Below are 27,199 nucleotides of genomic sequence, written 5' to 3'. Positions count from 1 at the left end.
CTTTTTGTTTCATTTATAATATGACAGAAAGGACAGTGAGGCGCCTGGGCAGGCTCCCACATTTCAGGATTCTGTTCTGTGCACAGCTTTTCTATTGCCGTTTTGAAGAAAGATAGGAACCTATGAAAATAGTTGTGACAGCAGATGTGATTTGCATCTGGTGCCAGCATTTTTTTTCCTTCGTGGAGTTAAGTAATATCCGAAGTTGGTTCTAAAAATACAAAGAGTATCGTGCCAATATAGAATGCACCATTCCTAAAATTCCTTCACTTCTATTGCAAAGGGAGCTTTTTAGAATTAGAATTAAAAAACAAAACACATTTGATAAGAAAACAGTATTTGCCTCTGTAGCAAAGTGAGTGAAAATTTCATTCCAAAATAGAGAATGCTGTAAACAGAGCACAGCAGTTCCCCCGTTATACGTGGTTTCACTTTTCCTGATTTCGTTTACCCATGATCAACCAGAATCTGAAAATATTACAAACAATAAGATATTTTGAGAGAGACCACATTCGTATTTTTGTTACAGTTATTGTTACAATTGTTCTATTTTATTATAAGTTATTGTTGTTAATCTCTTAATGTACCTAATTTATAAATTAAACTTATAGGTAGGTATGTAGAGAAGAAAACATAGTATTTATAGGTTTTGGTACTATTTATGATTTGGCATTAACTTGGAGGTCTTGGGACATATCCGTTGTAGATATAGAAACCATTGTAATCATCTATGACGTCATTCTCAGTGTGTCTTTTTCTCATTGGCCACAAGGAAGATTTCTACCAGGTTGGTTTTGGTTTCTTTCAATTCAGCAATCAGTTATTGGACATATTATATGAAAGTCACTGTGCTGAAAGTGGTGAGGATGAAGACTCAGACGGTAATACACCCTCCTCTCAAAGAAGGGCACAGTTGTAGAATAGAGCTTAGATATGCGTAGTAGACAGCAGTACGTACAACGCATTCTAATACAAGGTCACTTCTCAAAGAGCACTTTGGATAGAGGATTGAGAGGACTCTATTTTGAAAATGTATTCTTTGAAGTATGGATGAAATTTAACCAGTATAAGAATATAGAACTGGGAAAAGTTACAAATACATTTATATATAGGGGTTAGAGGTGAGAAAACTAGTTGAATACTTTGGCAGCTAAGAAAAAATGTGAGAGAGGAGTGAAGAGAAGAAGAAATTGGAAGAATTAGTCTGTACTACTGCAGACAAGTTTGAATGTCAGACTGAATTGTTTCTTATTTAATAATTAATAGATATTAAATATTTCAGAACAGGTTACATAATTATGCTGTATTTGATGAAATACCAATAACAACTAAGCTGGCAGTTGAGCAATCCAATTAAGAAGGTGAGCCTTTAGGCCATTTTACCTCTGTTCATATATTCACTCTCCTACCTAGTAGCTGTGTAATCTGGGAAAATTGCTGTTTCTTTTCATTTCCTTTTCTGTGTTTTATAAAATTAAGAGGATAATAATTATATACCTATCTCACAGTACTGTTGTGAGAACCAAATGTGATAATATATGAAAAGAACTAACACAGGATTAGACACAAAGTACTCCAAAAAAGTTGGCTGCAATTGTTACCTTGTATGTAATGCTTTACTAGGATTTCTAAATATATTTAAGTAATGTGAATGGCAGCCATTTAGGAAGGAGTTGAGGCATGGGAGGAGTTAACTGAAAAGGTCTAAGGTAACTTAAAAGGAAGACATACACAATGAAATCAGGTCAGAGGGGTTATGGCCAAGGTAGCTTAGGCTGCCCTGAAAGACCACCCAGTTCAGTAGGCGTGATGCAGTCGAGGCTGAATCCAATGAATTGATGCCTCTTAGAATGCACAGAAGAGCAGTTAGTGGAATGTGTGTTGAGTGCAAGATAGTGAGTTCATTTTCACTATCAGTGACAAATTTACAATGTCCACACTACACTGTAGTTTCTGGTTTCAAAGTTTTCACACAACAAAATGTTTTTTTTTTTTTTTTTTTTTTTTTTTTGAGACAGAGTCTCGCTCTGTTGCCCAGGCTGGAGTGCAGTGGCCGTATCTCAGCTCACTGCAAGCTCCACCTCCCGGGTTCACGCCATTCTCCGGCCTCAGCCTCCCCAGTAGCTGGGACTACAGGCACCCACCACCTCGCGCGGCTAGTTTTTTGTATTTTTTAGTAGAGAGGGGGTTTCACCATGTTAGCCAGGATGGTCTCGATCTCCTGACCTCCTGATCCACCACTCTCGGCCTCCCAAAGTGCTGGGATTACAGGCTTGAGCCACCGCGCCCGGCCAACAAATGTTTTATATAAGCTGTCTTAGAAAAATAATTTCCAATTTGCATTTCATCTATCTATCTTCATGTAGTACTGTCACTATTTTCTTTTGGAAGTAATAATAAATGAGTAAGATGTGTTAGATTGTATGGCAGGAAATAAAATGGAAAGAAAGAATAGATACCCTTTAAACTGGAATATGTGAATTAAAAGCAATACTTAATAAAAACAAAAGGAAAGGACAGAAATAGTAATTTTAAAATGGCAGTAGTATTTGGTACTATTGATTTTGAACATTTGTGCAGTGCTTTGAAAATTTTGATATCAAATTATGTACTTTATTGAATATGATCCTTACCAGAATACTGTGAGACAGGCTATATACATTTCTTAGACAGAAAGTGTCAAATAAACTACATTCTTGATCCATGCCAGTATTCAGAAAAAAGTGAGAGATGGACACAGAAATCAGACAGATTTCATTCATTCACTCAATGAATGTTTAGTTAGCTCCACTCATACTTGGCATTCTTAAAGACACAGATGATAAGTCAGTGAATGAAACAAAAATCTCTATGTAATGAAACTTACAACCAACAGATGGGTGAATAATGTCACATGTGACAAACATGGACATGTACCGTTCAAAACCTACTTTAAGACAAAACAGGCAGGGTGCGGTGGCTCACACCTATAATCCCAACACTTTGGGAGGCCAAGGCTGGCAGATCACTTGAGGCTAGGAGTCTGAGACCACTCTGGCCAACATGGCAAAACTCCATCTCTACTAAAAATATGAAAATTAGCCAGGCATGTTGGCACAGGCCTGTAATCCCAGCTACTGGGGTGGCTGAGGAAGGAGAATCACTTTAACCCAGTAGGAGGAGGTTGCCGTGAGCTGAGATCATGCCACTGCACTCTGGCCTGGGTGAATGAGTGAGATTCTGTCTCAAAAAAAAAAAAAAAAAAAAAAAAAAAAAAAAAGAACATTCTACATACACATTGCCCAGCTATTAGAACTATGGTTATATGGCAGTACCTGGCTTTAACTTATTCAGGCCTGGGTATGCTTCAGCTTTGAATTTAAGTTCACACTCTGCAGAGCAGACCTCAGTCATTGCCACAGAAAAGACCAAGTCATTTCTGCCCAATGTATGACTTCTGTAATGGACTCATTTTGGGTTTTCAGAGACTGTCTCTTCGATATACTGATTTCCTTTCTTTGAGAGTATACCTAGGAATAGGATTGCTGGATCATGCAGTAGTCCTATTTTTAGTTTTTTGAGGAGCCTCCAAACTGTTCTTCAGAGTGGTTGTACTAATTTGCATTCCCACCAACGGAGTTCAAGGATTCCCTTTTCTCCACAACCTCTCCGGCATTTGCCATTGCATGTCTCTTGGATAAATGAAATTTTAACTGGGGTGAGATGATATCTCATAGTTTTGATTTGCACATTGATGGTTAATAATGTTGAGTACCTTTTCATATACTCGTTTTCCATTTGTATGTCTTCTTTTGCGAAATATCTATTGAGATATTTTGCCCATTTTTAAATCGGATTATTAGATTTTTTTTTTTCTTGTAGAGTTGTTTGAGCTCCTTATATATTCTGGTTATTATTCCTTGTCAGATGGACAGTTTGCAAATATTTTCTCCTATTTTATGGGTTGTCTTTCCTCTCTGTTGATTGTTTCTGTTGCTGTGCAGAAGCTTCTTAATTTGATGTGATATCATTTGCCCACTTTTGCTTTGATTCCCTGTGTTTGTGGGGTATTATTCAAGAACTCTTTGCCCATTCCAATGTCCTGGAGAGCTTTTCCAGTGCTTTGTCTCAGTAGTTTCATAGTTTGGAGTCTTAGATTTAAGTTGTGGAGCCATTTTTATTTGATTTTTGTATGTGGTGAGAGAAGTCTAGTTTCATTCTTCTGCATGTTTCCTCGACACCATTTACGGAAGAGACTGTCCTTTCTTCAATGTTTGTTCTTGGCATCTTTGTTGAAAATGAATTCACTGTGTATGTATAGATTTCTTCTACTCCATTGGTCTATGTTTCTGTGTTTATGCCAGTACCATGCTGTTTTGGTTACTGTAGCTCTGTACTATAATTTGAAGTCAAATAATGTGATTCCTCCAGTTTTGTTCTTTTTGCTCAGGATAGCTTTGGCTCTTCTGAGTCTTTTATGGTTCTGTATAAATTTCAAGAGTATTTTCCTATTTTTGTGAAGAATGTCATTGATATTTCAATAGCAATTGCACTGTATCTGTAGATTGCTTTAGGTAATGTGGACACTTTAACAATATTGATGCAATTCATGAATACGGAATATCTTTCGATTTTCTGTGTGTCCTCATCAACTTGTTTTTATCAGTATTTTACTGTTTTCATTGTAGAGATCTTTCATTTCTTTGGTTAAGTTTATTCCTAGGTATTTTATTTTATTTGTAGTGATTATAGATGGATTATTTTCTTGATTTCTTTTTCAGATTGTTCACTATTGGCATATAAAATTGCTACATTTTTTGTAATTTGAGTTTGTATCCTGCAACTTTACGGAATTTGTTTAACAGTTCTAACAGCTTTTTGGTGGTATCTGTAGTTTTGCCAAATATAAGATCATATAATCTGCAAACAAGGATAATGTGACCTTTCTTTTCCAGTTTGGATGTTCTTTATTCTTTCCACTTGCCTGATTGCTCTAGCTAGCACTTCCAGTACTGTGCTGAATAACAGTGGAAAGTGGGCATCTTTGTGTTCCAGATCATAGAGGAAATGCTTTCCATCTTTGTCATTAAATGTAATATTAGCTGTGGGTCTGTCATATACGGCTTTTATTTGCTGAGGTATGTTCCTTCTATACCAGGTTTTCTGAGGTTTTCATCATGAGGGTATGCTGAATTATATCAAATGTTGGCTTAGAATCAATTAAAATGATAATATAGTCATTGTCTTTCATTCTGTTGATATGATGTATCATGTTGATGGATTTAAATATGTTGACCCATCTTTGAATGCCTGGGATAAATCCCACTTGGTCATGATGAATGATCTTTTTAATGTGTTCTTGAATTTGGTTTGCTAGTATTTTGATGATAATTTTTGCATCAATGTTCATCAGGGATTCTGCACAGTAGAATCTTTCTTTCTTTCCTCTTTCTTTCTTTCTTTCTTTCTTTCTTTCTTTCTTTCTTTCTTTCTTTCTCTCTCTCTCTCTCTCTCTCTCTCTCTCTTTCTCTCTCTTTCTTTCTTTCTTTCTTTCTTTCTTTCCTTCTTTCTTTCTTTTTCTTTTTCTTTCTTTCTTTCTTTCATGACTTTGTCTGGCTTTTGTGTCAGGGTAATACTGGCCTCATAGAATGGATTTGGAAATATTCCCTCATCCTCTATTTTTCAGAGTAGTTGGAGTAAGATTGATATTACTTCTTGAAAAGTTTGGTAAATTTTGCAAAATAAGCCATCAAGTACTGGGATTTTCATTGCTGGGAGACTTTATTTTCTGGCTTCAATCTCAGTTCTTGCTATTGATCTGTTCAGGTTTTAGATGTCTTCACTGTTCAATTTTAAGAGGTTGCATTGTCTAGGAATGTATCCCTTTCTTCTACAGTTTCCACTTTATTGGCAGATAGCTGCTCATAGTAGCCTCTGATAATCCTTTGAATTTCTTCAGTATTGGTTGTAATGTCTCCATTTTTATCTCTGATTTTATTTATTTGGGTCTTCTCTCTTTCTGTGTTTCTAAAGTTTTGATGATTTCATTTATCTTTTCAAAAAAGCAACTTTTCCTTTTGTTGATTGTTCATATTTTTATCTCTGTTTCCTTTATTCATGCTCTGAGCTCTTTTATTTCTTTTCTTCTATTAATTCTGTTTTGCTCCTGCTTTTCTAGTTTATTAATATTCATTGTTATATTGTTTACTTGAAGTTTTTTCTACTTTTTTGATGTAAGTGCTTACTGCCATTAACTTTCTCCTTAGAACAACTTTTGCTATATTCCGTATGTTTTGGTATATTACCTTTCCAACATCATTTGTTTCAAGATTTTTTTTTTAATTTCCTTCTTATTTTCTTCATTAACCCACTAGCTATTCAGTGTGTATTGTTTAATTTTCATGTGTTTACATTTTCTAAAATTCCTTTTGTTATTGATTTCTAGTTTTATTCCATTGTGGTAAGAGAAAATACTTGAAATAATTTTAATTTTTTGAATACAGTAAGGCCTGTTTTGTGCCCTTACATATGGGCTATCCTTGAGAATGATTCATGTTGTGAGGAGAAGAATGTGTATTCAGCAGCTGTTGGATGACATGTTCTGTAAATATCTACTAGGTCTATTTGGTCTGTTGTACAGATTAAACCCAATGTTTCTTTGTTGATTTTCTCTGGAAGATCTGTCCAATGCTAAAAGTGGGATGTTGAAGTCTCCAGCTATTATTGTATTAGAGTCTATCTTTCTCTTTATCTCTAATAATATTTGATATATATCTAGGTACTCCAGTGTTTGGTGCACATATATTTGCAAATTGTTATACCCTCTTGCTGAATTGACCCCTTTATCAGTGTATCATGACCTTGTCTCTTTTTATAGTTTTTTTCTTGAAATATATTTTGTTTGATTTAAGTATAGCTTTCCTGTTCTTTTCTAGTTTCCATTTGCATGAAATATATTTTTCAATCCCTTTATTTTCAGGTTATGTGTGTCTTTATAGGTGAAGTATGTTTCTTGTAGGCAACAGATTATTGGGTCATTTAAAAAATATTCAATCTCTCTGTGTCTTCTGTTTGGGGAATTTAGTTCATTTACATTCCATATTACTATTAAGGACTTACTCCTGCCATTTTGTTATTTGTTTTCTGGTCGTTTTGTGGTCTTCCTTCTTTCCTTCCTTCCTGTTCTTGCTACTGAGGGTGATTTTCTCTGGTTCTACGTTTTAATTATTGCTTTTAATTTTTGTATATCTGTTGTGTTTTTGGATTCAAATTTACCATGAGGCTTGCAAATAATGTCTAACAACCTATTGTTTTAAACCAAAGGCAACACTGATTGCATAAACAAACAGAAAACTAATAAAAGCTCTCTGCACTTCAACTTTATTCCCCTGCTTGTTAACTTTTTGTTGTTTCTATTTATCTTATTATACATACTATGTCTTGAAAAGTTTAGTTATTATTTTTGATATGTTCATTTTTTAGTCTTTCTACTCAAGGTATGAGTAGTTTATACACCATCATTACAGTGTTCTAATATTCTCTTTTTCCATGTACTTACTATCACCAGTAAGTTGTATAACTTCAGATAATTTCTTATTGCTCATTAATGTCATTAATATCCTTTTTCTTCAGATTGAAGAACTCCCTTTAGTATTGCTTGTAGGACAGGTCTGGTGTTAACAATATCCCTCAGCTTTGGTTTGTCTCGGAAAGTCTTTATTTCTCTTTCATGTTTGAAGGAATTTTTGGCTGATTATACTATCTCAAGAGAAAAGTATTTTTTTCCCCTTCAGCACTTTAAATGTCCCATGCCACTCTCTCCTGGCCTGTAAGATTCCACTGAGAAGCCAGCTGTCAAGCATATTGAAGACTCTTCGTATGTTATTTGTTTCATTCGTCTTTCTACTTTTAGTATCCTTTCTTTAGTCTTTACTTTTAGGAGTTTGATTATTACATATCTTGAAATAGTCTTATTTGGGTTAAATTAACTGGATGTTCTCTACCCTTCTTATACTTGAATATTGATATCTTTCTCTAGGTTTGGGAATTTCTGTTATTTTCCTTTTGAATAAACTTTCCACCCCATCTCTGTACTTTCTCTTTAAGGCCAGTTACTCAGATTTGTCCTGTTGAGGGTATTTTCTCAATCTTGCAGGCATGTTTCATTCTTCTTCGTTCTCTTTTCTTCTGTGTCCTCTGACTGTATGTTTTCAAATAGCTTGTCTTTAAGCTCTATGATTCTTTCCTTTGCTTGTCAATTCTGCTGTTAAGAGACTCTGATGCATTCTTCAGTATGTCAGTTGCATTTTCAGCTCCAGAATTTCTGCTTCATTCTTTTCAATTATTTTGATCTCTTTGTTAAATTTATCTTATAGGGTTCTGAATTGCTTCTCTATGTTATCTTGAATTTTATTGAGCTTCCTCAACACAGCTATTTTGAATTCTTTCTGTGAAAGGTCACATATCTCTGTCTCTGTAGGACTGGTCACTAGTGCCTTATTTATTTCATTTGTTAAGGTCATATTTTCCTGGATGGTTTTGCCTTTGTGGGTATTTGTTAATGTCTTGAGATTGAAAAGTTTGGTGTTTATCGTAGTGTTGGAATCTGGGCTTATTTGTAGCCACCCGTCTTGGGAAGAATTTCCAAATATTCAAAGGGACATGGGTGTTATAATCTAAGTCTTTGGTCATTGCAGTCATATCTACATTAAGGGACACCCTAAGCTCAGTAATGCTGTGACTCTTGCAGACTAGAAGAGATGTTCTTGGTTTTCCTGGGTTAGATCTGGGAGAATTCCCTTGACTACCAGGAAGAGATTATTTTTCTTTTCCCTTACTTCTCCCCAAACAAACAGAGTCTCCCTGTCTATGTTGAGCTGCATGGAGTTGGGGATGTATTACATAAGCATTTCTGTGGTCACCACCACTGGGACTGTGCTGAGACAGACCTAAGCCAACACAGCCCTGGATCTCACACAGAGCCTATGGTGACCACTGTCTGGCTACTGCCTATGTTCACTCAAGCCTTCAGGCTCTACAATCAGTAGGTAGCGAAACTAGCCAAGTTTCTGTCCTCCCCTTCAGGATGGCAACATTATGAAAATTTCAGGAAGGCCCATAGATACCATCAAGGAGCCAGGACATGGAGTTGGGTACTTAGGTAGCTACCTGGTGCTCTATTCTACTGCAGATGAGTTGGCACCCAAGCCATAAGACAAAGATCTTCCCACTCTTCCCTCCCCTTCCCACAAGCAGAGGAGTCTCTCCCCCATGGCCACCACTGTCCCAGACACTCAGTGAGTACTGCTGCTGGCTGCTACCAATATTCATTCAACGCCCAAGGGCTCGTCAGCCTGTGGTGAATGATGTTAGTCCTGAGTCTCTCCCTACAGGGCAGTGGGCTGGTTGAGGGCAGGTCCATAAATGCCATCCAAGAGCCAAGGCCTGGAATGGTGGACCCCAGGAGGCCACTTGATGCTCTACTACACTGGGCTGAGATGGCACCCAAGACTCAATACAAAATCCCCTGTACTCTAGCAGGTTCTCTCCTCATAGCCACCACAAAGCTGGGGATGTGCTAGTTCACACCTGAAGCCAGCATGGCTCTGAGTCTCACCTAAGGCCTATGCTAAGTACTACCTCACCCCTACTGCTGATTATTCAGGGCCCAAGGGCTCTTTAGTCAGCAGATAATGAATCCTACTAGGACTAGATTTTCAAGTTTGCCAGTTACCTTCTGGTCCAGCGTGTGTCCAGAAATGTCATTCAGGACCTAGGGCTTGGAATAGGGGCCACAGGTCTCTGTCCAGTGCCCTATTTTATTGTGGCTCAGTTCATATCCAAGTTGCAAGACAAAGTCCTCTTTACTCTCCCTCTTCTGTCTTCAAACAGAGGGAAGGAATCTCTCCTGGAGCTAAAATCTGTGCTGCCTAGGGTTTGGGGAGGAGTGATGCAAATATACCCTTGGCTGCCCCAGTTGGTGTAAGTCACATGCACTCCAATCAGGCTCCAAAGCTCAGGGCCGTACCAGGGCTTGTCCAGGAATTGCAATCTTTGTGGACTTCCAAGTCCTTTCAAGTTTATTTAGAACCCCAGAGCACTTTAATCCATGGTGGTCTAGCTTGCCAGAACTTAGATTCCAACCACTCGAATAAGCTATTGGCTTCTGGCTAAGACTGGTCTAAATGCTTCCTCCTTGTGTGCTGGCTCAGTTCTGCCCTGTGCTGCTTTCCGCTGTGACAGGAAGGCACTGAGTTCCAATGTGAAGTCGCACAATGACCATGCTCTCCCTCCCCCAAGCACACTAATTGTCTCTCTGTGTCATGCAGCCACTGCTAGGGGATGGGGCAGGGGTGTTGGAGGTGAGTCAAGACTGTCTTCCCTTCCCTCTTCATTGCATCTTTCCTTAACATGATGTTAAAACCAGGTACTGTGATCACTTATCTGATTTTTGGTGCTTCTTCATGTGGATAGTTGTTCAATTTGGTGTTCCTGCATGGAGAACACCATGCAGGAACACGCAGTGGAAGGTTCGATTTGGTCATCTTGCCCTACCTCCTTACTCCTTGTTATACTCTTAACTCTGTGATAACATCCTTTCCCTGGAGTGTTATCACAACTGTTGATGAACAGATAAAGATCTTACTATTATAAGATGAAAAGTCTTGGTGAATGTAGCTTCAGATCTGATGCAAAAGAGGCCTGTTCACTCTTTTTTTTTTTTTTTTTTTTTTTTGAGACGGAGTCTGGCTCTGCCGCCCGGGCTGGAGTGCTGTGGCCGGATCTCAGCTCACTGCAAGCTCCGCTTCCTGGGTTCACGCCATTCTCCTGCCTCAGCCTCCCGAGTAGCTGGGACTACAGGCCCCGCCACCTCGCCCAGCTAATTTTTTTGTATTTTTTAGTAGAGACGGGTTTTCACCGTGTTAGCCAGCATGGTCTCGATCTCCTGACCTCGTGATCCGCCCGTCTCGGCCTCCCAAAGTGCTGGGATTACAGGCTTGAGCCACCGCGCCCGGCCAAGCCTGTTCACTCTTAATCTGTGAAACATAAAGTCTTATCTACATAGTCACAGGCAATATGGAGAATTGCAAGGAGGTCTCTTAGTGTAGTGTAGAGAATACACACTCTGTAGTGTATAGACTAATAAAATAAATATAACCCCAAGCTTACCACCGAGAAAAGTCACTCCTCCTTTCACAGGTATCAGTGAGTAAGGCATAGGGAGAGAAGAAGTATTCTACTCCAGCTGAAATCTTTCCACTTGGAAACATTATGTCATGGAAAATGAAACTGTCCATTTGTAGATATAACAAGTATTACAGCTCCCATTTCAAAGATAACAAAACTAAAGTTCAGAAATGTTAAGTAACTTAACAAAGATTATACAAGAAGGACATTGTGGAGCCTAGGCTCAGACTTTTTAAATCTGAGAAAACACATTAGAACATCTTCTATGTACTTGAATGTCTTCCATGAGTATAGAATAATAGAGTATAGATATGGGGTATAAGATATAGTGAAGTCAGTCAGCACCTTTGCCTTGAAGATATTTTAATCAAATTTAGGGAGTCCAAAATTTAGGATAATTTCAGCACAGTTCTATCTATATGATATATGAATGAGAATTCCTGGAGCAGACTGAGACAATGCTCTTTTGTATCAAAAGTAGGTTGGTTATGGTCATAGGCAGCTTCCCAGAGGAGGTGATAGCTAAGTTGAATCTTGAAGGATAGTAAAAACTAGTTGGCTTAGCAAGGTAGAGGATGAATGACGGAAGGCAATTCCGAGTAGGAGTTATGGCGCAAAGATAGGAGACAATACAAAAAAGTTGAAGGATGGCAAGTGGTTCCAAATGACTGGAGTAAGTAGCACAAATGAGGGAGTGTTAAGATACGAGACTGTTTGTGAGTATATTGGCTTTTACTTAGTCAAAAATCTACTACCTGCCAGACACAGTATCGTGTGCAGAGAGAAAAACAGCAAAGAATAAGATAGATGGTGTTTAGGTGCTCAAATTACACTATCTAATAAATACTCTGATTGGAGAAGGGTGTGCTGCTCTAGAAATACAGGAAGCAGCACTTACTTTGAACCGAGATGGACATGGTTACGTAAATAGCTTCCTAGGAAAGGAACATCCAGTTTCAGGAATGACGTATAAGCAGGGATTTACCCGAAGAAAGGTAGAGGAAGAAAATTCTACGAAGGGGAAATGGCATGCGCAAAATAAAAAGGTGGAACAAGGAGAGGACAATTTGTAAATTGAAAAACATTGGAGAAAGGAATCTGAAGCAGACCTTGATTCAACCAAAAAGTTGATGATATTCTAAGAACAAAACACATATAGTCTATCATCACTTTAGTAACTGTTACTTTTATAGCATCACTTCTAACACCTGTGATTCCTTGGGAATTATTTTTTAACACTGCAGGCCAAAAGAACATCAGAAGGGTCAATCACATGACTATACATACAACTGTTGAGAGGCTGCTAACTCACCCCAAAATTCAACACCGATCATATAAACTCAATACATTTCATGTCTGTATTTTCATTCCATTGACTGTAAGCTTTTCCTTTGTCAAAATAAAAATGTCCGTAGGACTCTAACATTTGCCTTTGCTGGTATGAATACCATAGCAGAGATAAACTATTCATATCTGATGAAATTAGAATAGAAACTTAAAACTTGACATGGAGCATCTCTTCTACAGTGTCAGCGCTGACTCAAATTTTACTTTTATTCACAAAATAGGACCAATAATAGGACTTGTACATGGGGGTTTTGCAAATCAAATAATATGCAAGAGGACCTCAAAACTACCCTCTGAGATAAAGGTGGTTTTTTTTTCTGTGTTTTCAATATGTTTCCTTATAGATTTAGATGGAAAACTTGTTTCAATGCTTTGCCTAAGTAATATATACTTTTTTGATACCTCAGAATCATTAGAAGTTTTATACACATTTAGTATGTATTTATTTTGTTATTTTAACACTTACGCAACTTCTAATAGATATTTGAAGGGGAAAGAATTGCTTTCCTATTTTACAACAGTTTATATGTTGCTATGTTGTAATGTGAGATGCTTAAATGGGATCTCAAATCTCATAAATAAAATAATCTGTGAGGTAAAACAAAAATTTAACAATAGAAACAGGAAATAAAATATGATTGATTAAAATAATGTCACACCTTTAAACTATTTTGAAAAAAACGGCTCTACATTTTGGAGAAAAACATTACAACAAAGAATGGAACCGTCAGCATTAAATATTTGCTCAAAATCAGCCATCCTTAATTTTTAATGATGCTAACAATAGCAGCAATCCAGACTCTTGTTTTGTTTTGTTTACGTGATGTGGTTATTTTGCCATTATTTTGACAAGTGGAGTTCAGAGGGAGTTCACTCAGAGATACCACATCCTTTGGAAGATGCAAGGCTGGCACTGGAAGCCACTGGGGACTCTGCTTCACAGTCTAGATATGAACATGCTTAAAACAATTTGGAATTTTCTATTTCGTGTCCTGCCCCTAGCTATCTTATTTGTTGGAATCTGTGATCAGATTACAGAAAGATTACACTTTAACCTATATTTAATCTAAACTAAATAGATATCAGAAGCCATGTTAAGAAATTCAATTTTGTTGCTTTTAAAAGCCAGGTGGAGGGTTGTGTTTTATTTGGTATATTAACTGTTGCTGGGCAACATAAGTTGTTTTCAATATAGTTTATATCAGTGAAGGGCAAATGTAAGTTCTTCCTTCATTTCAAGGGGATGCTTTCTATAAAATTTCCTCTACAGATACCAGCATCTCTATGGACAAGAGGTCAGAAAGAATTCTCACAAAATGTGTGTTGGAGAAAATCTTAGGGGAAAAATATGACTCCTAAATGGTATTTTGAAGTTTCAGACATTGCAGCCTTGTCCTTCTGTATACAGTGGTTACATTTTTTTTTTTTTTTTTTTTAATAGTAAAGTGCAGCTTTTCATTCTTTTTTTTTCAATTTTTTCTTTTTTTATTTCTTTTTTAAGTCAGTAACTTTACAATCCATTCTAAGCTCATCTTTAATAAGCATTTACAGTTGAACAGACTCGGGTTATTCTCTTTATTACTTCCAAGCTTCATAAGGTCTAAGCAGTTTCATAAGACTTTCCCATGCACCATAAAGATGAAGCAACACATAGGAGACTTCATGATGCCTTCTTAAAAATTATGTGCATGCCTCACTTTTGTTGTATAGATGACAAGGTCACCTTTAATTTGACTTGCATATCATTTAAAATTACTTACGGCAACTTGACTTTTTATAAAAAACAAAGAATATTTTGTGGAGTTCTAGGAATACAACTTTTTCACTAATCGTGAGAAGTCTCAGGTCTTACAAGAAAACAGAAAGGCCACAGGATTTTTTTTCTAACACGTTGCTTAAAGGAAAATCAAATAACCCGTGTAACAAGTGAAAACAAAGATAGAAAAAAAAATAATAAAATTATGCAAAAGACTGCTATACCTCTAAGATGAAATCTTTTCCATTTTAAACTGCTGGCAAAATTGTATTTAATTTCTTTGAGGAAGTAATTGGAGTAAAATGTTAATAATATTTAATTAACTGCACAATAAACTCTCTTTACTGTCTACATGATATGTTTTTTTTTCTTGTTTCAAACAAGGAAGAGCAATTAATCTTTCCTTTTGAAACAAAGAGGTATACAAGAACTCTGAAAAATTGTATGCTATAGGGTTGGAGAAATTTTTGGCTTTGTTTTGTTTTTTGGTTAAGGGGACCGAATATATTCTAAATTGATACTTGCAAGATGCTTCTGTTTGGACTATTGGAAGCCAATTCAGGTCTGCTTTTCTTGAGAGTATATAAAACTAACATTGTTATGTAGCTTCACTGACAGAGGCGCACTCATGCGAAGGAAGATGGATGGAATGTCAGTTTTCTCTATCATGGGATCCCCATTTAGTGACCCAGATGAGGACTGAGCGAACTTGTCACACAAGCATGACAGGGCCTGATACGACTTTTTAAATGAAGCTCCAAATCTCATATAGATTTGAAGTTGCTGCTAGAGCACAAAATTTGTCATAAAAGACTTGTCAGTACAGAGTTCATTAAGGTAAAGGATGAGAGTACTTTATCTGGACACAATTGAGCTCGCCTCTGGTGGCCTAATCTTCAGTTAAAACTGAATTGTGTTTTGTTGTGTTTCTTCTCTTTAAAGACTTTTAAAATGATGTCATTAAGTTTTCCTTATTCTTTACTCCGAACTCAAAAGTTTCTTGTAAAATTTTCCCCCAATTTTACTTTTTTTTTCCTTTGTTAAATTTGGACATGTGTTTATGATGGCCACTAACAGTCACTTGGGACTTGCCTGAGTCTTTAGGTGAGGTATTAAGCTTCTCAGGGCAGAATTGCAATGCTTAGGTGAAAGACCAGGCTCTTAATCACTGGCTCTGTGGCTGCCCTACTAGAAATTCTATGGCTTCCATTGAATTTTCTTTTATTTAGGATCCAGAGATCAATAAAAGTATTCACTATCACAAGACTGTCTAGGACTTAAGATAAATCTGAACATGACAATGTCATGAAAGGCTTAATTCCCAATTACAAGTAGCTTTGTCAGAAGCAGGTTCGATGTTTTTCGAATATATCATTTTGTTAGCTATTTGCTATGAACTTCAGCATAATTTTAATACACACGTCTTCCTGAAAGAACTTTAAATGTTTAGATGTTTTTGTCTATTTGTACCACCCCTACCCACTCACCATTCTAATTCAAGGAATATTCCCATGAGGTTATTAGGGGCACAGCTCCTATTATCCTCATTTTACATATGAGAAAAACAAAACAAAGGCAAAGTAAAGTTAGTATATTCTTGTTTAGGAAAGTAAGAAAATGGTCACTGATTTATCTTTTACTCCTGATTCCCAGCTTAATGTACTTAGCCTGAACTGAGATAAAATACATCAAATCAGTATCAGGAACATGCTGATGCTCCATCCAGTCCTCTTTTAGAACTAAAGAACTTCTCCCTCAGCTGCTAGGAGTGTTGCCAGATGTCGGGCCACCGCTGACAGCATTTTCCAGGAATTGTTTGCAACTTAAGAGAGTTGCTATTCCTCTTTTCTGTGTAACCAGCACCCAGTGAATGTTCTCTGTAAGGGATATAAAGGCTTAGACAGTTGGCCCAAATTCAATATATCTTTGAAAGATCACCTCAGTTTCAGAGCTTACCAGAAGACCAACTGAGATTCCAGTTGAGAATGCATTACAGAACAATTTCTCGCCTTGCCCAATCAATTCTACTTTCTTCCCTTTTTCCTAGAGGCTTTGATTCCGAGAGCAATCTAGAATAAATTTCCTGCACTCACATTTTTGTCTTGTAGTCTGCCCCCAAGAAATGTGACCAGTGACACAATATTCAGAGTACATTAGGAAAACAAACCCACCAATCTTTAACAGTTCAACTTTTTCCTGTTAATACATCTGATGCATGTTGAAATAGTTTTCTTCTGTTACATTGTATTCAAATAGCTTTTGACACAAAAAATATAAGGGTCTTGTTATTACATATGCTAATAAAAATAATAAAATCAATCTGTATGTTGGCAAAGAATAAGATTTTTGCCTTATGTCATTTTGAGTGTGAATTAATTTTTACCTCAGTAAAGTAATTATATTAAGGGCACATTTGAAAAGATCAAGTAGCCTGACCAGGTAGACAGAGTAACCATCCAAGTTTTGCTCTAAAACCATGGACAGGTTCTCTCCTTGTGCACATGATCCCCAAATGGAATGTTTCCTTCTATCCGAGACTCACTACAAAATGTTTATTGAATCATAGTATCATCCATGCTTTTAAATGTTAATGCAATGCATCTGTTTTCTATCACTATGCAACAAACTATCACAAACACAGAGACTTAACATATAATTTTACTATATTTTAGTTTATTATTTTTCTCTTCATTATGTTTTTATCTCACAGTTTCCATGAGTCAAGAGCTAGACTTTGCTGGGTCTTCTGCTCAGGCTCCCAGGAAAGTTGAATTCAAGGTTTCAGACATGTTGTGTTCTCATCTGGAGGCTCAGTTAGGGAAGGATCAGTTTCCAAGCTCCCACACGTTGTCAGTGGAACTCATTTCCTTGAGGCTATAGAATTCATCAAATGTTGCTACTTCAAAGCCAGAAAAAGGGAGTGAGAAAGAGAGAAACAGACATTGGTGTTTTCCTTCCAATTCTGACCTTTCACTGTTAAAAGAGCTCACCTGATTAGGACAGGCCCGCCCAAATTGGTGTTTGTATTAACTAAAAGTCAACTAGTTGATTAGTGACGTCACCAAAATCCCTTCACCTTTGTCATGTTTTATTGGTTAGAAGCAGGTTCCATGTCCCACCACACTCAAGGGGAGGGAATTGCATATAGATATGGGCCATGAGAGTTATCTCAAGAATTATGCTAACTGCATGTAGTAAAAATATGTCTATTACAAAATCAGGTAGCATGATTTTTGAGGTTAAAAACATATTCACATAGGTGAGTATAATTTTACATAGAAAGTATAGAAGATATGTACATTTCCACTTACAAAGAATCCCAAAATTGGGGTTGTACTGCTCCAGCATTGGAGTCCAAATAATTATTTGTCCATAGTTTCTTTGCCTGACTCTTTGGCTTTGTGTTTCAATTCTTATGAGTGTCTACTCCCAGTTAGGTAAAGCCCCAAATTTGCTTCTTTGAGTAACACATGTCATTTTACTTCTGGGACTCAAATTTATCCAATGTCTCTAATCTCTCTTATTCAGATGACCAATTGTTTTGTGTAATTGTTGGCTCAGAGTTAATTATTCTTTTCTCAGGAAGACTGGCGATGTTTCTTTTTTCTTCAAAATGACAGTATATGTGCACTTATGGTTCCCTGAACAAAACGTGTGTCTCTTGTGTTGCATTGGAGAGTTTGAGCACATTATATACAATCCATTATAGTTAGGATTGGTCACATGACTTACTTTGACCAATGGAAAGTGACTGGATGTAAAAGAAGCAGAAGCCTTTGCACTGGCCTCTGGACTTTCTGTCAATTCACCATAAGGAGAATTTGTCTTGAGTAGCCACTGGTCTAATGTGGATAAGAGAAAATTGAAGCAGGGCTGAACCTAACCCACACTATGGAGTCAATCCTGGTTGACTTGCATCCTGAAGTATATCCATGCAGCAAAGCCTAGCCAAGACTGGCTTAACTATAATCATTTCTAGTCAGGTAAGGTGTGTCATTCAAGTCATTGAATTTTGCAGTGGTCTGTTAGGTAGTATTATCACAGAAATGGTTGCATAAAACATGATAGATTACTAGATGTATATAAATTTGCATATAGCTACATGAGGTTTATGTAATATGTTAAATAAATCATCATATGGGAAAAGAATATTTAATAATTACTAATTTACTGTTCTAACCCTAGCACTAAGTGTTAATTATTTTATTCATAATACACATGACTTGATAAATAGAATACTTGTTCCTCAATAAATTCTATAAAACTATGAAATCTAAACGTAAGTCTTACCTTCTCTGTTAATCTTCCACTGACAAAGATTTTTTTCCTAGAAACTCCTTTGGACCTTTGTAAGATTTATGACTTGTGATATTAATATAATTCTTTTCATAGAGGTCAATAAAGATGCTTAAGAGAACTAAATGAATAAATTGTGGAGCCAAATTCAAATCTTAATATAGAAAAAGAAACAAAGATAAGCACATATATATAATTCACGTATTATAAAGTTGACAACATAACTTATCAAAATTTGGGTTTTAGAATCAGAGCACTTATTTTCAAGTTTCAGGTTTTCTACTCATTTGCTGTGTGACCATGAGAAGTTAAGTCAATTAATCTTAGTTTCCTCGTTTATCAAATGAGAAGAATTGTAGTACCTATTTAAGAGTTATGTGCAAATTATATAAGATGCAAAGCTCTTAGAACAGTGCCTAGAAAACTAAACAAAAGTTTTGAATAGATGCCTGTGGTTAACATTAATTGATGATCTTCACAAAATTGATTGGGTGAATCAATAGTCTTTATAGACAAAATTAATATAAGTGCCCATGTGAGAAATTAATCAATCACAAAGGAATGCTTTCCAATCTAATGACTGTTCAATATCACAATTGCTCAGTGTAGGACTTACCTGTGAAACCAAGATTGTGTTGTCTGGTCATATAATCTCCTATCTATGACATGTTTCTCTTATCACCCTCTTGTTCTACTTCAGTTTCAGTTTTTCTCATGGATAATTATTGTGCTGAAAATCATAAACTTACTGCATAGCAGACCCTGTTTCAGTTGTAGTCCTAAACGACCTTATGCGGTGGCATCATTACTCCATTTTGTAGATAGAAAACTGAGACAAAAGCGATAAAATGATTTACCCAAGGCACATCAGTGGAAGTAGCATAAATGGATCTGGATAGAATCTGTTGTGCTACTTTTTTAAGAAGTTCATCCTTAAGTGAGACTCTTCAAAGTACATTTTTTAAATTTACTAACTTTTAAAGCAGTTGTTTTAGATTTATAAAAAATTGAGCAGAAAGTACAGAGAGTTCTTCCATATCCCCCTTCTTCTCCTCACCTGTCAACCCACCCCAACAGACTTCTTTATTATTAATATCTTACATTAGAGTTGTACATTTGTTACAATTTGTAAACCAGTACTGATATACTAATATTAACTGTAGTCCAGGGTATTCTTTTGATAAATGTATAATAACATGTATCCACTATCACAGTACCATAAAAAATAGTTTCATCACCCTAAAAAGCCCCTGTGCTCTACATAGTCACTCTTACCTCCATCTTTCCAAACCACTGGCAACCATTGATATTTTTACTGTTTTCCCTATTCCAAGTGTCATATAATTGGGATCATGCAGTATGCAGTTTTTTCAGATTTACTTCTTTCACTTAGCCATATACATTTAAGTTTCTTCCATGTCTTTTGATGACTTGATATTATATTTATTTTCATTGCTAAATAATATGCCATGACATGGATAGACCAGTTTGTTTGTCTATTGTTGGGAGCATCTTGGTTCTTGCCAAATTCAGGCAATTATAAATAAAAGGCTATAAACATTTGTGTGAAGGTTTTTGAGAAAATCAATTTCCATTCCATTGGAATACTCAGGAGCACGATTATTGGATTTTATGGTAAGAGTATGTTTAGCTTTGTAAGAAACTACCAATATGTCTCCAAAAGAGCTTTGCCATTTTGTATTCCCAACAGCAATAAATGAGAGTTCTTGTTGTTACTCATCCCCACCAACATTTGCCATTCTCATCACTTCATATTTCAGCCATTTAATGGGTAGATAGTTACATAACATTGCTTTAATTTACAACACCCTAATGACATATGATGTTGAGCATCTTTTCATATACTTATTTCTCATCTGTGCATCTTTTTTGGTAAATTGTTCATTTATTTTGCCCATTACATTAGTGCATTTTCATGCTGCAAATAAAGACATAGCCAAGACTGGTAATTTATAAAAGAAAGAGATTTAATTGACTCACAGTTCAGCATGACTGGAGAGGCCTCAGGAAACTTACAATCGTGGCAGAAGGGGGAGCAAACACATCCTTTTTCACATGGTGGCAGCAAGAAGAAGTGCAGAGTGAAGTGAAGTGGAGGGAAAGCCCCTTGCAAAACCATCAGATCTCATGAGAACTCACTCACTATCACAAGAACAGCATGGAGGTAACTGCCCCCATGATTCAATTACCTCCCACCTGGTCCCTCCCATGGCACATAGGGATTTTGAGAAGTATATTCCAAAATGAGATATGAGTAGAGACAGAGTCAAATCATACCATCCATTAAGCATTTTTGTGTTTGTTTTCTTGTTGAGTTTTGAATGTTCTTTGTAAATTTTTCATAACAGTCATTTATCAGTTACGTGTTTTCCAAAAATCTTTTGCAGTCTGTGGTTTGTCTGATTATTCACAAGACATGGCCTTTTGCAGAGAGTAGATTTTTAATTTTGATTAAGTCCAAATTATCCTTTTATTTTTCTTTCATGGATTGTGCTTTTGAATGTATTGGAAGAGTCCTCATCATACTCAAGGTTTCTCAGATTTTCTTCTGTTCTATCTTCTGAATAAAACATAGAATCTTTATAGTTTTGCATTTTAAATTCAGGCCTATGATCCATTTTGAGTAAATTTTGCTGAAAAGTTTAAAGTTTCTTATTAGATTTATTACTTGCATGTGCATGTTCAGTTATTCCAGCACCATTTCTTGAAAATATTATATTTTCTCCATTGAATTTCCTTTGCTCTTTTAAAACTGAATTTTCTATCCTATACACACACTGTAATTCACACTAAACCACGTCCAAAATACTCTTTAAATTATTGAACATCCATCCAGATATTTTTGTATGATGCAGTAACAAAAATGAAATAACAGATGGATTTGTAAAATGTGAGACTACTATTAACGCTCTAATACACACCCATGCATGACTGCATCACTTATCCTTAGGGATACTTTCTGAGAAATGTGTCCATAGGCAAATTTATTCTTGTGTGAATATCATAGAGTGTACTAACAGAAATCTAGATGTTACAGCCTAATAAATACCTAGATTATATGATGTAACCTATTACTCCTAGGCTACAAACCTATATAGCATGTAGGCAATTGTAACACAGTGGTATTTGTGTATCTAATCATATCTAAACATAGAAAAGCTACAATAAAAGGATGGCATTATAATCTTATGGGACCCCTGTCATATATGTAGTCCATTACTGGTGAAAATGTCATTATGCAGTGCATAATTGTAGAGTATTATGTCAATTAATAACCATATGAAATGAATGAAGGTGCATCTCTATTCCAATATTAACTTAAAATGAATTCTGGAAGTATTAATTTTGCATGAATTTTTCATAATAAAAAATCCAATAAATATACCTTAATTACATAACATATATGATGTTTATAGCATATATAATAGCTATATGCAAATGATATATATGATTATAATTGTACTCCATATTTATGACATATTAATTCAGTGTTTACTTAACTTCTATGGTGTGTAAGGTGCTCTGCTAAAAATGCAGGTTGAAGGAGATAAAATTCAAAGGAAGAAAATATTGTTTCCCTATGAAGTTTTACATACTGGTAAGGAAGACAGACATTGATAAAAAGTCACACAGATATATCTAAGGTATATAAATTTTTAAAATAATAAATAAGGAATGCAAAAAATGCAATTTTCTTAATCTTTCTATGATTATATGTATTTCTCTATAAATTCTCCATTTGTTCTAAAGCACAAAAGTGAGCAACTCATATCTGGATAAATCTGGTTAATGAAATGTCATATATAGTCTTAAATTAATTTCAAACTTTTAGGTCCTACTTTCTCCTCTTTGAATAGATGCTTAGACAGTGTCATGGGAAAGCTGCATTCTCATTCCTCAGCATCAGTCATTGCAAATGGTCCTTGATTTGTCTCACCAGTCTTGACAGTCAATAAGATGTAACAATGTATACATTTGATCTCCAGCTTGACATACTCTTGTGTTTTGTGGAGATTCTTGAAGGTCCATCTACCTGACATGATTTATGAGCACCAAGGAACACTGGGACAAATGAAAGAGGGCAAGCATAAAACAAAGTACACATAATAATAACTTACTTACCTCCCTGTTATATAGGTATGGAAGGTAAGAGCCTGAGATGTAAAAAAGAGAAGGCCTAGAGGCATGTAACACAGGAAGTAATTCTTCACTGTGGGACCAAGGGATCAAGAGAGACAAAGAAAGGTTTCCCTGGGAAGTTTTTGATTGAAGTGCAATCTGAAGAATGAGTAAGTGTCATCTAGTCCAAAAAGGAGGAGCTGGGAAGGAAAGATACACAATTCTATGTGGGGAGAAGCATCACACGTGCAAAGGAAGAGAGAAAAGTACATAGGTTTAGAATTGAGATTTTGTAGCGAGTGTAGAGTGGTATTTGAGCAAGCTGAGATTGAAAATGACTTGTATTTCACTTAGAGACCTTAATAAAAGACAGACACTTTTTATCAAATAAGTATTTTGGCCTCCTTGACTTTTCATCAGGAACTATTATATTATATATGAATAATCAGTTCTGGGTTTTAACTCTAAGATGTTGACAAATTTTGATAGTTTTATCTTGTGTAAGGTTGATATAGGTCTTTTTTAAAGCATGATATCTAGCCTTCAAGTTATCTATGATTTTCTGAAATTGTTATTCAAAGACATCAGCTTATGAAGTCCTTGATTGTGAAACCCTGTGATATGATTTGGCTGGGTCCTCATTCAAATCTCATCTTTCATTGTAGCTCCCATAATTCCTATGTGTTGTGAGAGTGACTTGGTGGGAGATAATTGAATCATGGGGCCAGTTTACTCCATACTGTTCTCATGGTAGTGAATAAGTGTCACAAGATCTGATGGTTTTATAAGGGGTTTTGTTTTTTGCTTGGCTCTCATTTTCTTTTTTTGGCTGCCACCATGTAAGACATGCCTTTTGCCTTCCACCATGACTGTGAAGCCTCCCTAGGCATGTGGAACCTTGAGTCCATTAAACCTCTTTTTCTTTATAAATTACCCCGTCTTAGACATGTCTTTATCAGTAGCATGAAAATGGAATCATACAGTAAATTGATACTGAGTAGTAGGGTGCTGCTGTGAAAATACCCAAAATTAGGGAAACAACTTTGGAATTGGGTAACAGGCAGAGGTTGGAACCATTTAAAAGGCTCAGAAGAGGATAGAAAAATGTGGGGAAGTTTGGAACTTCCTAGTGACTTGTTGAATAACTTTAACCAAAATGCTGATAATGATATGGACAATGAAATCCAGGCTGAGGTGGCCTCAGATGGAGATGAGGAACTTGTTGGGAACTGGAGTAAAGGTCACTTTTGCTATGCAAAGATACTGGCAGCACTTTGCCCCTGCCCTAGAAATCTGTGGAACTTTAAACTTGAGAGATGACTTAGGGTATCTGTTGGAAAAATTTCTAAGCAGCAATGCATTCAAAAGGTGAGCCTGATGATGCTAAAGAAAAGAAAACCCATTTTCTGGGGGAAAAAAATCAAGCCCTCTGCAGAAATTTGTATAAGTAAAGAGAAGCCAAATGTTAATCACCATGACAATGGTGAAAATTTCTCCAGGGCATATCAGAGACCATTGCCGGGGGAGTCAGGAGCACAATGATATGGTTTGTGTCTCCATTCAAATTTCATATTTAATTGTAGCTTCCATAATTCTTACATGTTTTGGGAGGGACACAGTAAGATATAGTGAATCATGGGGTAGGTTTCCCCCATACTGTTCTCATGGTAGTAAGTCTCATGAGATCTGATGGTTTTATAAGTGGTTTCCCTTTCTGCTTGGCTCTCATTTTATCTCTTGCTTGCTGCCATATAAGATGTGACTTTTGCCTTCTGCCATGAGCTTGAAGCCTCCCCAGCCAGGTGGAACTGTGCTCCCATTAAACCTCTTTTTCTTTATAATTTACCCAGTCTCAGGTATGTCTTTATTGGCAGCATGAAAATGGACTAATACACCCTATAACCAAGAAAAAGTAACACTTGCTGGATCATTCCATCCTTTTGTACATAATGATGTTAAGTTGGCCCCAAAAGACCCATAATTATGATACAAGCAACTCATCAACATCAGAATGTTTTGGGTGTCTGGTAAAAACAAACAAACAAACAAAAATCATCCCATTGACTATGATTGTTTAACCTCTAACAATATGTATTTATTTATTTATTTTATGAGAGACAGGGTCACATTCTGCCACCCAGGCTGGAGAGCAGTGGTGTGATCATGGGTCACTGCAGCTTCAAATTCCTAGGCTCTAGCCATCATGCCACCTCAGTCTCCTGAGTCCCTGAAACCACAGGTGCATGCCACCATGCTCAGCTAATTCTTTTTCTGGTAGAGAACATGGTCTCACTACATTGCCCAGGCTGATCTTGAACTCATAGCTTCAACCAAACTTCCATTTTTGGCCCTCTTAAATGCTTGGGTTGCAGGCATGAGTGATCAGCACCATCTAAAAACAGATTCATCAACAATAGTTTGTGCATTTTCTAAGACTAGTGAAGTATGTTGACACTGAGGATTACATTCTTTCTCTTAAAATGTTAACTATAACGTTATTGGTCTAAAAGGTAACCATCAACAAATAACTTTGTTTAAGCATCCTACTGGGCAGTTTTTATAAAATTAATGCTTTGCTACTGTGTATTCATAATTGTAACTGAGATGGGTTAAGAAAACTTCCAGAAAATATAAAGTTTTATTCCAAGAAAGATAGTGTGCACTGGAAGACTATAGCTTTTAAAAAGTGTAAATATAAGTAATCCCTTGTTACTCCTAATTGCCTTAATTTGAATTTAACGCTTTCCTTGGTGTCCTCATTCCTGCTAAAGTTTCTTCAAAGCTGAAATGTATCATAATTAACAGTCTTATTCATGCATTTCATGTGTTTTCATTGTGGGAATAAAGACCTAAAATTCCTAATTAGATGAACACAGTGGTGAATTTGGAATGACTCTATTTGAGGTGGCACTATTATTTCTAATAATAACATTAACTATAATCACCATATTACTCAATACTAGCATGTGACTCTTTTTTAACATCAAATAGCTTAACTCTTCCAATTTTGTTTCTATATGAAAACATTTGTATTTTCCTGCCAACCATATTACACCATGTATTTATAATATCACTCTTCTAGGACTGATGCCTGCATGCTATTATCATCTTGTGTCCTTGTCCCTAATAAATGTTTCCCTGTGGGAGCCACATAGCACTCAAAGCTGCCTGCAGTCTTTCCAGGAGGCAAATAATTAGCCACGGAAATAATTCCATTCCAAAGGGAATTCAAATTAGCTACAATTCTCACGCATCTCTCCTTGATGTGAATGAATATTATGTAAGTTAAGCCAAACTGCTTCTATTTGGATTTAGTTCTGAGACTTCTCTTATTGTGGATAGAAAAACTCTAGCCACTGAGAATGGTCTTAATCTGGGATGAGATGACTTCATCTAGATTCCATGATTTTTTGTCTTAAAAACCACACCACATTAAACTACATACATTAAAAGTTCAAAGACAGAGCACATCTGACTACTTAATTCATGGACTCATTGTGGATTTCATTTTATTTGCTAAGTAGTCAAATTAAATACATAAATAAAAATTATAAATGTATGTATATTCTCAAATTGAGTTGATGGTTGCCTGTCTTATGTCTGGCCTAATTTGATATCAAAATCTGTTACTTTTGCCCTCCTCAGGATATACAAATACACACACACACACACACACACACACACACACACACACACAGACGTATAAATTCTACTGGCTACATTAATCCTATCTCTTATGAAGTCCCTACCTATGGTAGCATGTATTGTAGGTATTTTATACTTTCCTCTGAAGGTGAAAGATTGGGTATTTGTTACTGTTATTACTAGATTTGCAGTGCTTGGCCGACTCTTCAAGAACCCACTGACTTCACTCTTTTTCCTTTCTTCCCTTTAAATTGTTCCCTTAAATATTCTTTTTTCTAAATCCCTAATTAAATTTTCCTATCCTCTGCTACCTGTGCAACACATACTTCACTTCCTTGACTTCTATCATTGAGTTCCGACATTCCCCTGTTTTGGGTCCTATATCGTGTATGGGACTAACTTTTCCCTTGCATCACTAGCTTCTCTGCTGGGAATAAACTCCGTTTATGGTGTATTCGGATGCCGCATGTCTTTCTGAAGCTTCTTCTCTCCCTTCATGTTGTAGAAGAAATTATCTAATCTACAAGAAAATCTATATTTGGATAGGAAACACCTAAGTTCTGTGTAGTTCCACAAAGAAGACAGTTCTCATGAAGAAATTAAGAAAAACTTTTATTTATATGCTCTCTGTTTCTTTAAATCAAAGTAGCCATATATCAAAGGCTGTTGGCTGACATAGAATCAGAGAAACACCACGTCAGCACTTTTATCTTTAACTTGTTACTGCTTACTAAATATGAGTTGTGTAATTATAAGTCATAACAATATAGATAATCATATGAAAGAGATCAAATGAAAAAAAACTAAAAGGCAGAAATGAAGTCCACAGGCCAGCAGCCCGGGCGGCGC

The 27,199-nt window shown here is 36.2% G+C and overlaps 1 long non-coding RNA gene across 1 annotated transcript in view; it reads left to right on the top strand.

Moving 5' to 3' along the window:
- Positions 1–751: 751 nt before the first annotated feature.
- LOC108531826 (uncharacterized) overlaps positions 752–27,199 on the top strand; it is a 32,144-nt gene continuing 5,696 nt past the window's right edge. The window contains exons 1-2 of the long non-coding RNA XR_001886293.1: positions 752–787; positions 1,283–1,361. This is a non-coding gene — a long non-coding RNA (uncharacterized LOC108531826). The remainder of the gene's footprint in view (positions 788–1,282; positions 1,362–27,199) is intronic.

Source organism: Rhinopithecus bieti, unplaced genomic scaffold (genome assembly GCF_001698545.2).
Source record: "Rhinopithecus bieti isolate Rb0 unplaced genomic scaffold, ASM169854v2 scaffold_9015, whole genome shotgun sequence".
NCBI classification, from domain to species: domain Eukaryota; kingdom Metazoa; phylum Chordata; class Mammalia; order Primates; family Cercopithecidae; genus Rhinopithecus; species Rhinopithecus bieti.
The sequence above is the reverse complement of the archived record's forward strand: the minus strand, read 5'-3'. Positions and strand labels throughout refer to the sequence as shown.